The 12,127-nt window shown below is 41.9% G+C and overlaps 1 protein-coding gene across 3 annotated transcripts in view; it reads left to right on the top strand.

Annotated features, from left to right (window-relative positions):
* The window catches only part of LOC307032391 (uncharacterized protein), a 257,009-nt gene that overhangs the window by 115,098 nt on the left and 129,784 nt on the right, over positions 1 to 12,127 (top strand). For all 3 annotated transcript variants that reach the window (XM_079670323.1, XM_079670321.1, XM_079670324.1), the window contains exon 4: positions 9,949 to 10,079. The gene's annotated coding sequence lies outside the window, so the exon portion shown is untranslated. The remainder of the gene's footprint in view (positions 1 to 9,948; positions 10,080 to 12,127) is intronic.

Below are 12,127 nucleotides of genomic sequence, written 5' to 3' on the forward strand. Positions count from 1 at the left end.
ATTATTATTAGGGCCCGAGCACGGAGCGCTAGGGCCCAATGGCGTCCTAGCACGAAGTGCGAGGAAACCTATTGTTATTGGTGGAATTATTATTAGGGCCCGAGCACGGAGCGCTAGGACCCAACGGCGTCCTAGCACGAAGTGCGAGGAACCTATTGTTATTGGTGGTATTATTATGGCTCGAGCACGATGTGCTAGGACCCGACGGCGTCCTAGCACGAAGTGCGAGGAACCTATTGTTATTAGTGGAATTATTATTATTATTATTAGGTCCCGAGCACGGAGTGCTAGGACCCAACGGCGTCCTAGCACGAAGTGCGAGGAACCTATTGTTATTAGTGGAATTATTATTATTATTATTAGGGCCCGAGCACGGAGTGCTAGGACCCAACGGCGTCCTAGCACGAAGTGCGAGGAACCTATTGTTATTGGTGGTATTATTATTAGGGCCCGAGCACGGAGCGCTAGGACCCAACGGCGTCCTCGCACGAAGTGCGAGCAACCTATTGTTATTGGTGGTATTATTATTATTATTAGGGCCCGAGCACGATGTGCTAGGACCCGACGGCTTCCTAGCACGAAGTGCGAGGAAACCTATTGTTATTGGTGGAATTATTAGGGCCCGAGCACGGAGCGCTAGGACCCAACGGCGTCCTAGCACGAAGTGCAAGGAACCTATTTTTATTGGTGGAATTATTCTTATTATTAGGGCCCGAGCACGGATGTGCGAGTACCCGACGGCGTCCTAGCATGAAGTGCGAGGAAACCTATTGTTATTGGTGGAATTATTAGGGCCCGAGCACGGAGCGCTAGGACCCAACGGCGTCCTAGCACGAAGTGCAAGGAACCTATTTTTATTGGTGGAATTATTCTTATTATTAGGGCCCGAGCACGGATGTGCGAGTACCCGACGGCGTCCTAGCATGAAGTGCGAGGAAACCTATTGTTATTGGTGGAATTATTAGGGCCCGAGCACGATGTGCTAGGACCCGACGGCGTCCTAGCACGAAGTGCGAGGAAACCTATTGTTATTGGTGGAATTATTATTATAGTGCTGGCGTTTCCTGTTTTTGAGACCTTGAGGACGCTTAAAAAGTTGTATAAATTTGCACGGACGCCAGGACCCGTAAAAATTGCAACATTCTGGAGTCAATGTGTTAAAATATTGCAACGTGCTCACTAGCGCCACCTATCAAAATCCCATTTCGGAATACATTTATATAGTCGCACCGTAACTCCGAATGACCTGAAATTTTGCACACATATCCAGGTGGACCTGTTCTACAAATAATCCTCTCCGCCTACATTTTTTTTCTTCTAAATTAGTTATTGAATAATGTTCAAAACAGTTAAATACTCACTTAAATTTCAATTTTCAGTTTTTCAACACCAAACTTCATATACAGCATCGGTGGAGGGTCAGACACATTACCAAAGAAAATGAGCATGTTAGGACGATAAATATTGCCGCCGTCAATCAAAACGTACTCGCAAAAAGGCGGGGCTTAGAAAGAAATGCTCATAACTCATCAACAATGTATGCAAACATCACAGATTTTGGTAAATAGGTTCAGTCTGTCTTGGGGAATAGGCAAACCAAAGCATTTTAATTTTGGACTATAGGGGGCGCAACAAACACCGCCAATTTATAACTCAAGAGCGGATCGACTAATCTTTTTTTTTTTTTTTTACACATACTCTCGGGGTAACTACGAACTCAGATTTAAAGTGTCGCAACAAATTCAGAATGTGGGCGTGGCCTATATCGTTTTTTTTACATTGCGAAAGCATAAAATCAGCTTCGGACGCAAAACTTGGGAAATACGTCACAGCCCACGACTTTTTCAAGAATTTAAAAAAAAACGTAATTTTTCAAAAAACTGCCCTATTGCCCCAAATATGGTTTTTCCAATATTCACGAAACGGTATATATACATTAATATTATGATTGCACAAATATTTCAAATTGGCTTTTATTAGCCCCGCCCCCCAGAAAGTCGGCCATTTTGAAAAATGTGAGTTTTTCAGCCATTTTAAGCACATTCTTGCAAACTCCTCCTAGGGGAATGATCGGAAAAATTCCAATCGAAGACAAGTTCAGCCCCTAACCAATATGATACTTAATTGCGGAGCACATTTTTGAAAAATCACTCGTGGAGGTCTTAAGCTAACAGCGAATACACCATCTTTGACGATTTACATGTCGCAAATTGCTCCAAACTGCTCGCATATAGTTTTTCCGATATTCACGAAACGCTGTATACACATTGCTATTATGATTGCACACATATTTCAAATTGCTTTTCATTAGTCCCGCCCCCCAGAAAGCTGGCCATTTTGAAAAATGGGCGTTTTTCATGCATTTTAAGCACATTTGTGCTAATTCGTCATAGGGAAATGATCGGAAAAATTCCGATCTACGGCAACTTAAGCGCATATCCAATGAGATGCTACATTGCGAAGGAATAGTCGATTGCTTGAACATGGAGCTCGTAAGCTAATGGAGAATGTACCATTTTTGACAATTTATATGTCACATACTACCTTAAAGACCCAGTGAAGTGCATGTTTTTGCACCAAAATGAAATGGCAGTTTCATTCCTTACATATCATTGTGCCTGTTCATGGCTAAAATATGTTTTAATAATTCATAATTAATGAATTAATGAATTATTAATTTTGCCGTCCGAGCCTAACGGAAGTTGCAGACGATAGTAGCTGTGACGTCACAAGATGTACCCAGTTGCGATTGTAAACATGGCGGAGACTTTGGAAAGTGATACTAGTGTGAGAGAAATGATTGATTTGGACAGCTTTTCGGACAGGATAGATGAGGAAAGTGATCAATTTGGTGCACTTTGAGGGCAACATTAAGAGATTTATGGATACAGCTCTCAACACTCATATGAAACATATATTTCAATAATCAAAAAACATTGGAAGGATTTCTTAACCTATTTTATACAACTAATATTACATAGATGGAAATATTTGTTTACATAGATGACCGAACCCACTGAGATAACTTAGGCTACAGTTTACCTCCCTGAGCTGACGTTATCTCTCTCAGTCCCACAGGAGAGCACTCTCCCTCCCCTTATTGTTGAAACAGCTAATCTCCGTTAGCTCCGAGCTAGCACCAGATGCTAACGACAACACTGTAACTCTCTCAGTCTCTCTTTCTCTCTCTCTCTCGAATCGACCAGTGGCCTTTATTTATCATGATCAATCAAAGAATCTACGAAACAATGACACCAGCCAGGCTCACCTTCATCTTTTGGGAACAGAAACATCGCCACTTCGGCAGACTTGACATTACTACAGCCAGCAGCAATGCATCGTTTCCCCTGTGTTTTTCATCCCTCTTTCTTCACTGTCGCCTCCATTGTCAGGTTTTCTCGATTGGTAATCACTTCCAGTCGACTCCGACACACTTTCCAGGAAAATACTAGCTCAAAAACGTTGAGAAATTTGACTTTGAAAAAGAGAAAAAATGAACGGTGGTGAATGTAAACAGTGCGGCGGCGTCCATCTCGTGAAGTCACGCAGTAGATCGCAAGCCACGCCCACGAAGGCGAAGGTCGACTGCAGATTTCCCCGGCAAATTCAAAACTCGTCAAATTTGTTGCTATTCCAACATCTTTTGATATGGGTTCCAATGGACAATTTTGGTCATTACTATACATATTAGCATAACAGATCATGCACAGGTGCACACTTCACAGGGTCTTTAAAGAGCCTGTGACACGATTTTCCCCCATCATCCAAACCCATCAATTTGAGTAAATATTGTCCCCTTGAAAACCGTTACTGAACTGATTTTGGATATTTGTACTTTGATAACCATTAATCTGCCCTTCAATGTTGACCATTTCCTGGATCTTCTCGGGGATTCTTCAAGTCCCGCCAAATTATGGGTGACGTCAATGCGGGCACATCGCTCCAGCTGCACCGTTCAGGATCCCAGCATCTGCATGTAAACGCACGATGGCGCACACAGCAGCAAGCTCAGACAGCGATGACAGTTTAATTTTGAACGTGTCTGAAAGCTCATATGAGGCTGAAGGATCGGTTTATTTTGTATCTGTTAGAAGTTTAGGAATTAGGTGCGTCAATATGGGCGATCATACGGTCATGTAGCCAGTGGTGGACTGGGACTAAAAATCAGCCCACTTCGGTACCACTAGTAAATTGTCAACGGGGGGAGTAGGGGATGTGCTAGTGACTTATCCGACCGGCCCACTTCGGTACCGGCCCATCGGGATTCGTCCCGATGGCCAGTCCGCCACTGCACCCAGCCCAGCCCACGTAAACTGTCAACGGGGGGAGCCTCGCTGCGGGGAAACCGTGGACCTAGTGTCCCGATCGGAGTGGGAATAATAATAATAATAATAATAATCCGTGCATTTTATCCATTAATTTCCCCAACATTGTGGTAAAAAAAAACACACGTTTAATCCATGTTGGTGTACTACTACAACCAGTGGTGTAGTGGGGATGTTTTTACTGGGTGGACGGGGTGGTGGGTGGACGGGAGACACTATGGACGCGCTTGTGAACTGTCAACGGGGGGGGGGGCTTGGGGACCTCTGTGTCGCCTGTCAGCCCATTTACATGATGCCGTTTAGACAATATAATAATAAAGGGCGGTGCCGGCTGTCAGCGAACCGATCCGGCCTTTCTGCGCGACTATCACTCAAATGCGGGACATAGTCTCAATGTGTGGGATGCGGGACAAATAATAAAAATGCTGTGTGTGCAGTCCCGCACAGTGCGGGACACCTGGTCACCCTACACACACAGTTCTGCCCCTCACACACACACGCTTCAAATCAAGTTGCATAAATGCTTGAGCTACGTTTTTATTATAATTACTGTGAAATCTGCCTATTATGTTTTCGTCATTATTACAACAAACACACACTTGCAACTGATAACACTGGCAATGATTTTAGATGTATTAGACTATTAAAAAAAGAAATCATGCTTCAAATAAGTGGGGGTACGGCGTACCCCCGCGTCCAACGCCCACTACACCACTTACTGCAACTACAAAAAGCTAAGGTTTGTTTTCTCATCAGGAAATGCAGACCGGCTCAAACAAAAGATTTTTAAATCATCAGCCTCACGATCATTTAATGTATCATATGTTCGCCGAATTGACATGAAAGCACTAATAAATGTAGTTTCATCCACTTGAGTTTACAAAAATAATCGATTTGTTTTTATATCACATCCGACGGGAGGAAATTCAGCAGCTCTCACTACCGATTTTTAATCCTAATTTAATCATCATCTTCACCACGATAATTTATGTTTATGTGCACCGAATTGACATGAAATCACTGACAAATATGAATATGCTGTAGTCAACTTCATTAAAACGTTATTAACGTGCCTAAAATCAGTAATTCACCATTTCTACGCATGATAACACACTTGTTCCGTGTTTGGCTCTCTCGCCGCACAGTGAAGCGTTCCCGCATTGACGTCACTTCCGGCTTCCCCCAAAACCTCAAAATGAGTCGAAGGAATTTTCCCGCGATGTTCGAAATGATTGATATTTATCGGAACGGTATCGCTTTTTCTTTTTTAAACTGACGGTTCGAGATTACTAGTAGCCCACTATTTCATTGCACAACAGTTGTTGGGTTCGTGTCACAGGCTCTTTAAGCTACTGAGACCCGCCTGTCTGCCTGCACCATCAACTCACTCTCTCTCTCTCTCTCTCACACACACACACACACACACACACACACACACACACACACACACACACACACACACACACACACACACACACACACACACACACACACACACACACACACACACACACACACACACACACACACACACACACACACACACACACACACACACACACACACACACACACACACACACACACACACACACACACACACACACACACACACACACACACACACACACACACACACACACACACACACACACACACACACACACACACACACACTGTACAACAAACACAAACAGCTCCTAAAGCATAACTAAATATCAGGCTACAGCCCTTGTATATTTTCTTATGTGAAGCACTATATGGTTTCATGAAAAATATCTACTGTTTATTTGTAGATATCTCCTAAAGCCTACAAATAAAGTGTGAAATGTAAGCCTGTTACATATATTATTGCGCGATATATATTATACCCACTGTTCTGCTTTCTGCACTGACCTCAGCAGCTTTTCTCACTGTAAACATCGCCTCACAATGAAAGCATAACATCCAGGGAAGATGTGATTACTGAGTAAACAAATGGTAAAGGGCAGAAAGTCTGATGCACATTTGATCATCTTAAATAACTTATAATCACAACGGAAACAACACTGTTGGCTGAAATCGACTCCGGAGAATACATCAGTGTACCCTCGGTTATAGGTCCTCCAGAGAGACTCCTCTCTCCTCTAAATCAGTGTATGCTCGGTTACGACTCCTCCAGACAGCCTCCTCGATAATCGATCGATGACGAGCCTTTAGAGAAATTTGTTTTCCTTCGAGACGGCGCGCCGACATCCGTTTCCGGGTCGCTGCCGGAGTACCTGGGAGTCTGGGACGCGAAAATTAGAGAAATTACAAACGGCTCATTTCCGAGGACTCGTGTGCGTCTGCTTGACGCCGGGACGACCGGCCGCCCTCCCCGACAGGCGCACGGACGCGAGGGCCCGCTCATCACTGCGCGCACAAGTGCGACCGCAGTTTTAATTGCTATTACTTTGCTAGCGTTGCCAGCTTTATCAACCTTTACTTGCCAAATAAACAGTTATTAAGCTTTTGAATGAACAGTAGGGGTATAACGGTATACGTACCGAAATTATTCGGTTCGGTACACGTGATTACAGAAGTGTACCAAACAAATATAACGTTAAACGTAAAACATTGAGAACGTGAACAACTTTTTGGAAGTAATCTGAGGTGCTGCGTCGCAGCATTCAGAGTAATTTGCTCACATTGGGTTCAACGCGTCATAGAGCGACCAAGTCATTTCATTGGACGAGAGGCACACTATGAGAGCTGGTCACAGGGATGCGTTCAAATTTAGTCAGTAATTTGAGGAAATGGCGAACACAGATAAAGTTGAGCTCAAAAATCCTCCAGCATCATTGAAGTTTCCGGTTTGGGAACATTTTGGTTTCGCAGTTACGTACAAGGATGACTGACAGGTGGACCGAACCAAAGCTGTTTGTCAGCATTGTTCAACTAAAATTGGTTACGCGGTTGGCAATACATCAAACTTGCACACTCATTTGAAAAGGCATCACCCGAACGTGAATATCACTGGTACCAAAAGAAAAAAGACTGAAATGTAAACCCAACTCCCAGTAGCATTTAAGCCTCCACCACTCGCAAAAAGTTTAGACCGAGCCAAAGCTATTACAAACGCCAAATATCCTTATGTTGCCATGTTAGCAAAGCGCTACCTGGCTGTATCTGCTACCTCTGTCCCTAGCGAGAGGGTGTTCTCCACAGCAGGAGACATTGTTAGTGCCAGCAGATCTGCCCTTTGGGCAAGCAATGTGGACAAGTTATTTTTTCTTTAAAAAAACATGAAAATACAATGACAAGCAAGTCATAATGTCAAACTGGCTGCTTAGGTAGGCTACTAGTACAGTACAGTTCAAATACAGATTATTTCAGTTCATCGAAATGCTGCACCTTAATGTTTATTTTATTATATGTTGTATTTATTTGAGTGAATACATTATTCACAGTTTAATAATAATAAAAAAAGAAATATTTTATGTTTTGTGATTTTTTTCTGCTGTACCGAAAACGTACCGAACCGTGACCTAAAAACCGAGGTACGTAACGAACCAAAATGTTTGTGAGCCATTACACCCCTAATGAACAGTTATTAAATTATAACTTATAATTTTTCAACTTTCAACGTGGTTCAATTTAACCCCCCATGATGCACTGAAGTTAAGTTAAGTCTCTGTAGTATAAAATTGTAGGTCAATGTTATACTACTTCAGCATCAGACATCGGGTGTAGAGCACTACCTACAAACTGTACAACAGCACACAAACTTGGGGGAGTAAGTAAATTAATGAAAATAACAAAAAATTAAATAGTAGGGGTTTCTGCCTCATATTTTAGGGTCCGGTATAAAAACATAAAAATCAAATCAGTTGTTTAATTCAAAGTTAAGCCACAAGACAATTTTCCTTGATAAGTCATATTTTCATGAGCCTTTGTGATAGATGCATTATCATCATTTTAATTGACAGAAGACATCCTGAAGTAAATGTTGTTGTTGTCATTTGACTTCCTTGCCTAGAGGACAACATAGGTACATTTGGCTCATCTTACCCCACTCTCCCCTATGAGAGCAACCGGTCTGTTTTATAAAACACGTAAAAAATGTATTACTAATCATTCTCACTGCCTGAACGTAGGGTTTTACATATTGATTCCTATTTAAAATATGAGAGGCACGAATTTGGAAATAGCTAGCTATTTTAAATGCAATCTTTATTTCAGACTCAAGGTCCATATCACATACAAAATGACAAGATACACATCAATAAATAAGATTAAAAAGCTAAACACAAAACAAATAAAAAAAAACGATAAAAAACATAAAATCAGTCAAATTACAGCTAGCCAGACATTTTCTCCAAATCATGGAAGAGAACTGAGTAAAACTCTTCACAGGGTTAATTAAAATCGAGATAATATGATTGTCAGAGTCTTCTAGGGTCTTAAAAAGTCTTAAATGTGATAATCTGAATTTAAGGCCTTAAAAAGGTCTTAAATATGATTTAGAAGGTCTTAAAAATGATGGGATTTGAAAGGTACTTCTGTGTTGCGATCGCGTTAAATTGTGTTTTTGGGGAAATGTCCGGGCTGCAAAGTAACCAGGACGGTAATAGCCTTTCAGTTCCCCCCAACAATAAGTATTGAAATAATTCAACATGGAACCAGTAATCACTAACTTTGTTTCCCCCGGCCCCTTATCGGAGAACACCCAGCTAGTAACCTAGCAACCAAGCTTCAGCTAGCGGCAGGCCCAGCCGGACTCGGCTCGGAGTCGACTCGGACACTCCTTGGGTGACTCGGACTTGGACTCGACTACGACTCTCCTTTGGTGACTCGGACTTGGACTCGAAGAGTGGTGACTCGAGAGTGACTTTGACTCGTGAATTGGTGACTTGACTACAAGACTGCAAGCCGGCAAATAAAATGAAATAAAACCCCTCACATTGCAGGCCTGATGTGATGCTTGAGAGCGTTGTAAGTCAAAACTATTTATCCTCTTCACTCAAATGAGCAATAAAACCAGAGCGATACCTTGACATCTTCAACTCCAAAGCGCAGCTGTACCGATCCTTCAGTCTCAGATGGCGATCAACGGTGGCAGGAAGGTGTCCAGTGACGGTGTGCTCTCTCGTATTGTCCAAAACTCCTCACTGTCACCAACTTGCAGCAAAACTGAAAAAAGATCTTCAGGGTTTTCATGCCGAAAGACCCCGAACTGAAGCAAAAAAAAAGAAGTTGGACTGGGAGCTGTAGGGTCGCCGATTCAAGTCCTCGACCAGACCTAAACATGTGGAGTGTGGACTGCTACTTGGAGATGTCCCAGATTACCTCCTGCCCTGCCGTGGTGCCCTTGAGCAAGGCACCGGACACCCCCCTTCCCCCCTCACTCCCATTGCTCCCCGGGCATTGTACACTAGCTTCCCACTGCTCCTAGTACTAGACTCCTGGTACTCGAGTGGGTTAAATGCAGAGGCCAAATTTCACTGTGTGTGCTGTGTGCTCTGCATGTGTGACCATTAAAAGAGGGTTTGATAACTCAAAATTCTAATGCTAATAGCGCCAGCTGAGTTAGCTATAACGTGGCTAAGAGTCCATTCACTGTATTAATGAATGCAAAACACCTGAACTTCTCCCATACAAAGGACCTGACGAGCGTGACAAACTGAGTGAGGAGTTTCTGGACTACCAGTCCATGGACATTGCCATGCCCGAAGACCCAGCCACGTTCGACATTGAGAGCTTTTGGGGGAACATGGCATCAATGAAGAATAAGGTAAGAATTATTCTGCACCCTTTGAAATACCCATTGACGTAATCAACTTAATTCTATACAAAAATACTTGAGTAATTAGGCTTCCTACATTTTTCAAAGGTGACCGGTATGAGCAGACTTGGGAGGGTCTCTCGTATTGCAAAGTTGGTGTTGGCACTTCCAAATTAAAATGCTGATGCTGAACAAGTGTTCTCTGTGGTGGGACTGAACAAAACCAAAACCCGAAACAGTTTGGCTCTTGATGGAACTCTATCATCCATCATGACTGTGAAGATGGCAAACTTTGAGCCACAGTGTTTCAAATGGGAGCCCCCTCCCTATGTCATCAAGGCATCAAAATCTGCCACAAACACCTACAACATGAGACATGTCATGGAAACCAAAACACACTAACAAAGACATGCACTTTATTTTTTTATAATATATATTATATATATATTATTCTGGTTCTAATTTTGTTACACATAAAAAAAAAATGCACGAAAGGAAAAGGCTGCTATTGTTTCTTAAAAGGCTGCCATTGGTTCTTAAAAGGCTGCTATTGGTTCTTAAAAGGCTGCTATTGGTTCTTAAAAGGCTGCTATTGTTTCTTAAAAGGCTACTATGTTTTCTTTATATTGACATTTTATAAATAAATGTATTTTATTTATCAAACCTTTTCTTGTTACAATTGTTTTCATTTCTACTTGTGCTGGTTAATTATTAACACTATATAAAGAAGCCTGCGGGTGAAGACATCACAACAGTCTTAATGTTAATTTAAATAGAGATATTCCTCTAAATCGACGTTAAAAAAGGCCACACTTTTTTTAGAACTTCCCCCGAAAGTCTCACACACTTTTTACTGAAACTTGGCAGCCCTGCTTATTTGCTATAAACTGTCAACTTTAATTCACTTTCTGTCCCGCGACTTTGTCAGTCAAGCCACCACTCTCTATAATTATACATTTTAGTATTTTAAACATATGTATTACACTTTCCCTTTTTAAACTGTTGTGAAATATATTTTAATCGTTATCTTTGCATGAACTAGATATTTTAACAACACTTATAACTAAATTACATATTTATTATCTTGTTTTAATTTCACTGTAAGGGTTATTTTCAACCTGGTTACACATGCATGTGGAAGATGACCACTGCTCCACTTGGCTAAACATTGACCTGAGAAAGTTTAATACAATGTAGCAATAATAGTAGCGATTAATATATCATTTGAACTAATGTCTAATCTTTGTAAAAAACAGTAACGGCTTTCCAGAAATTGTATCAATCTAAGTTTCACTGCAGTTTCTCAGAGTCAGAAGCCTCGTTCCCTGTCCAAACGTTTAGTACACGGCGCCTGCTCGTGACAATACTCAGCATGCAAGACTGCAGAGGCTAATGGGATTGCACCATATGGGCCTACATATTGCACACATTCATCTTGAGGTGTGTTCCCTTTTGTTGTATTCGATGATATTCATTGAAGTTTCTACTGGGAAAACATCTCCACTAAGCTCCCTAACCCTAACCACCCACCAGTCGAACAGAGAAACAGAAGAGAAATGAAATAGACTTCTGTTTGTTGTATTCTTCCATTCCCAGAGGCCGTTGTGGGTTTGAAGGGAAGCCATTTTAGACCTTACCGGAGAAAATCTAATGTCCAAGATAGTGTTAAGCCCCCGAGGGCTACAGACAGACAACTGAAAACTGTTTCCAAGGCTTAAGTAAAACACTGTCTCGTAGTATCTGTTTTTCTGTCTGTAAACATTGATCATCCTACTTGTCCGACACTTTTAGAGCTGGAAAACCACCACGCTACAGGCTATAGTGGTTTGATGTGAGAAAAATAGCAGTTCTTAGGTAAGAAGATTGCATTGATTCCCTTTGGAGGCAAGAGCGGGAGAGAGATAAAGATAGAGACCGACAGAAAGAGAGATAGGCAACACTGTTCTTTGTATATCATTTTCACCTCTCAGTATAAAGTGGGAGTCTGGATGGCAATGAAGGAAAGAAGAGTGAAGACCCTCCTTATTTATTCCATGCTTTTTGATTCCTTTCACTGC

Source organism: Notothenia rossii (genome assembly GCF_949606895.1).
Source record: "Notothenia rossii genome assembly, chromosome: 3".
Lineage (NCBI taxonomy): Eukaryota > Metazoa > Chordata > Actinopteri > Perciformes > Nototheniidae > Notothenia > Notothenia rossii.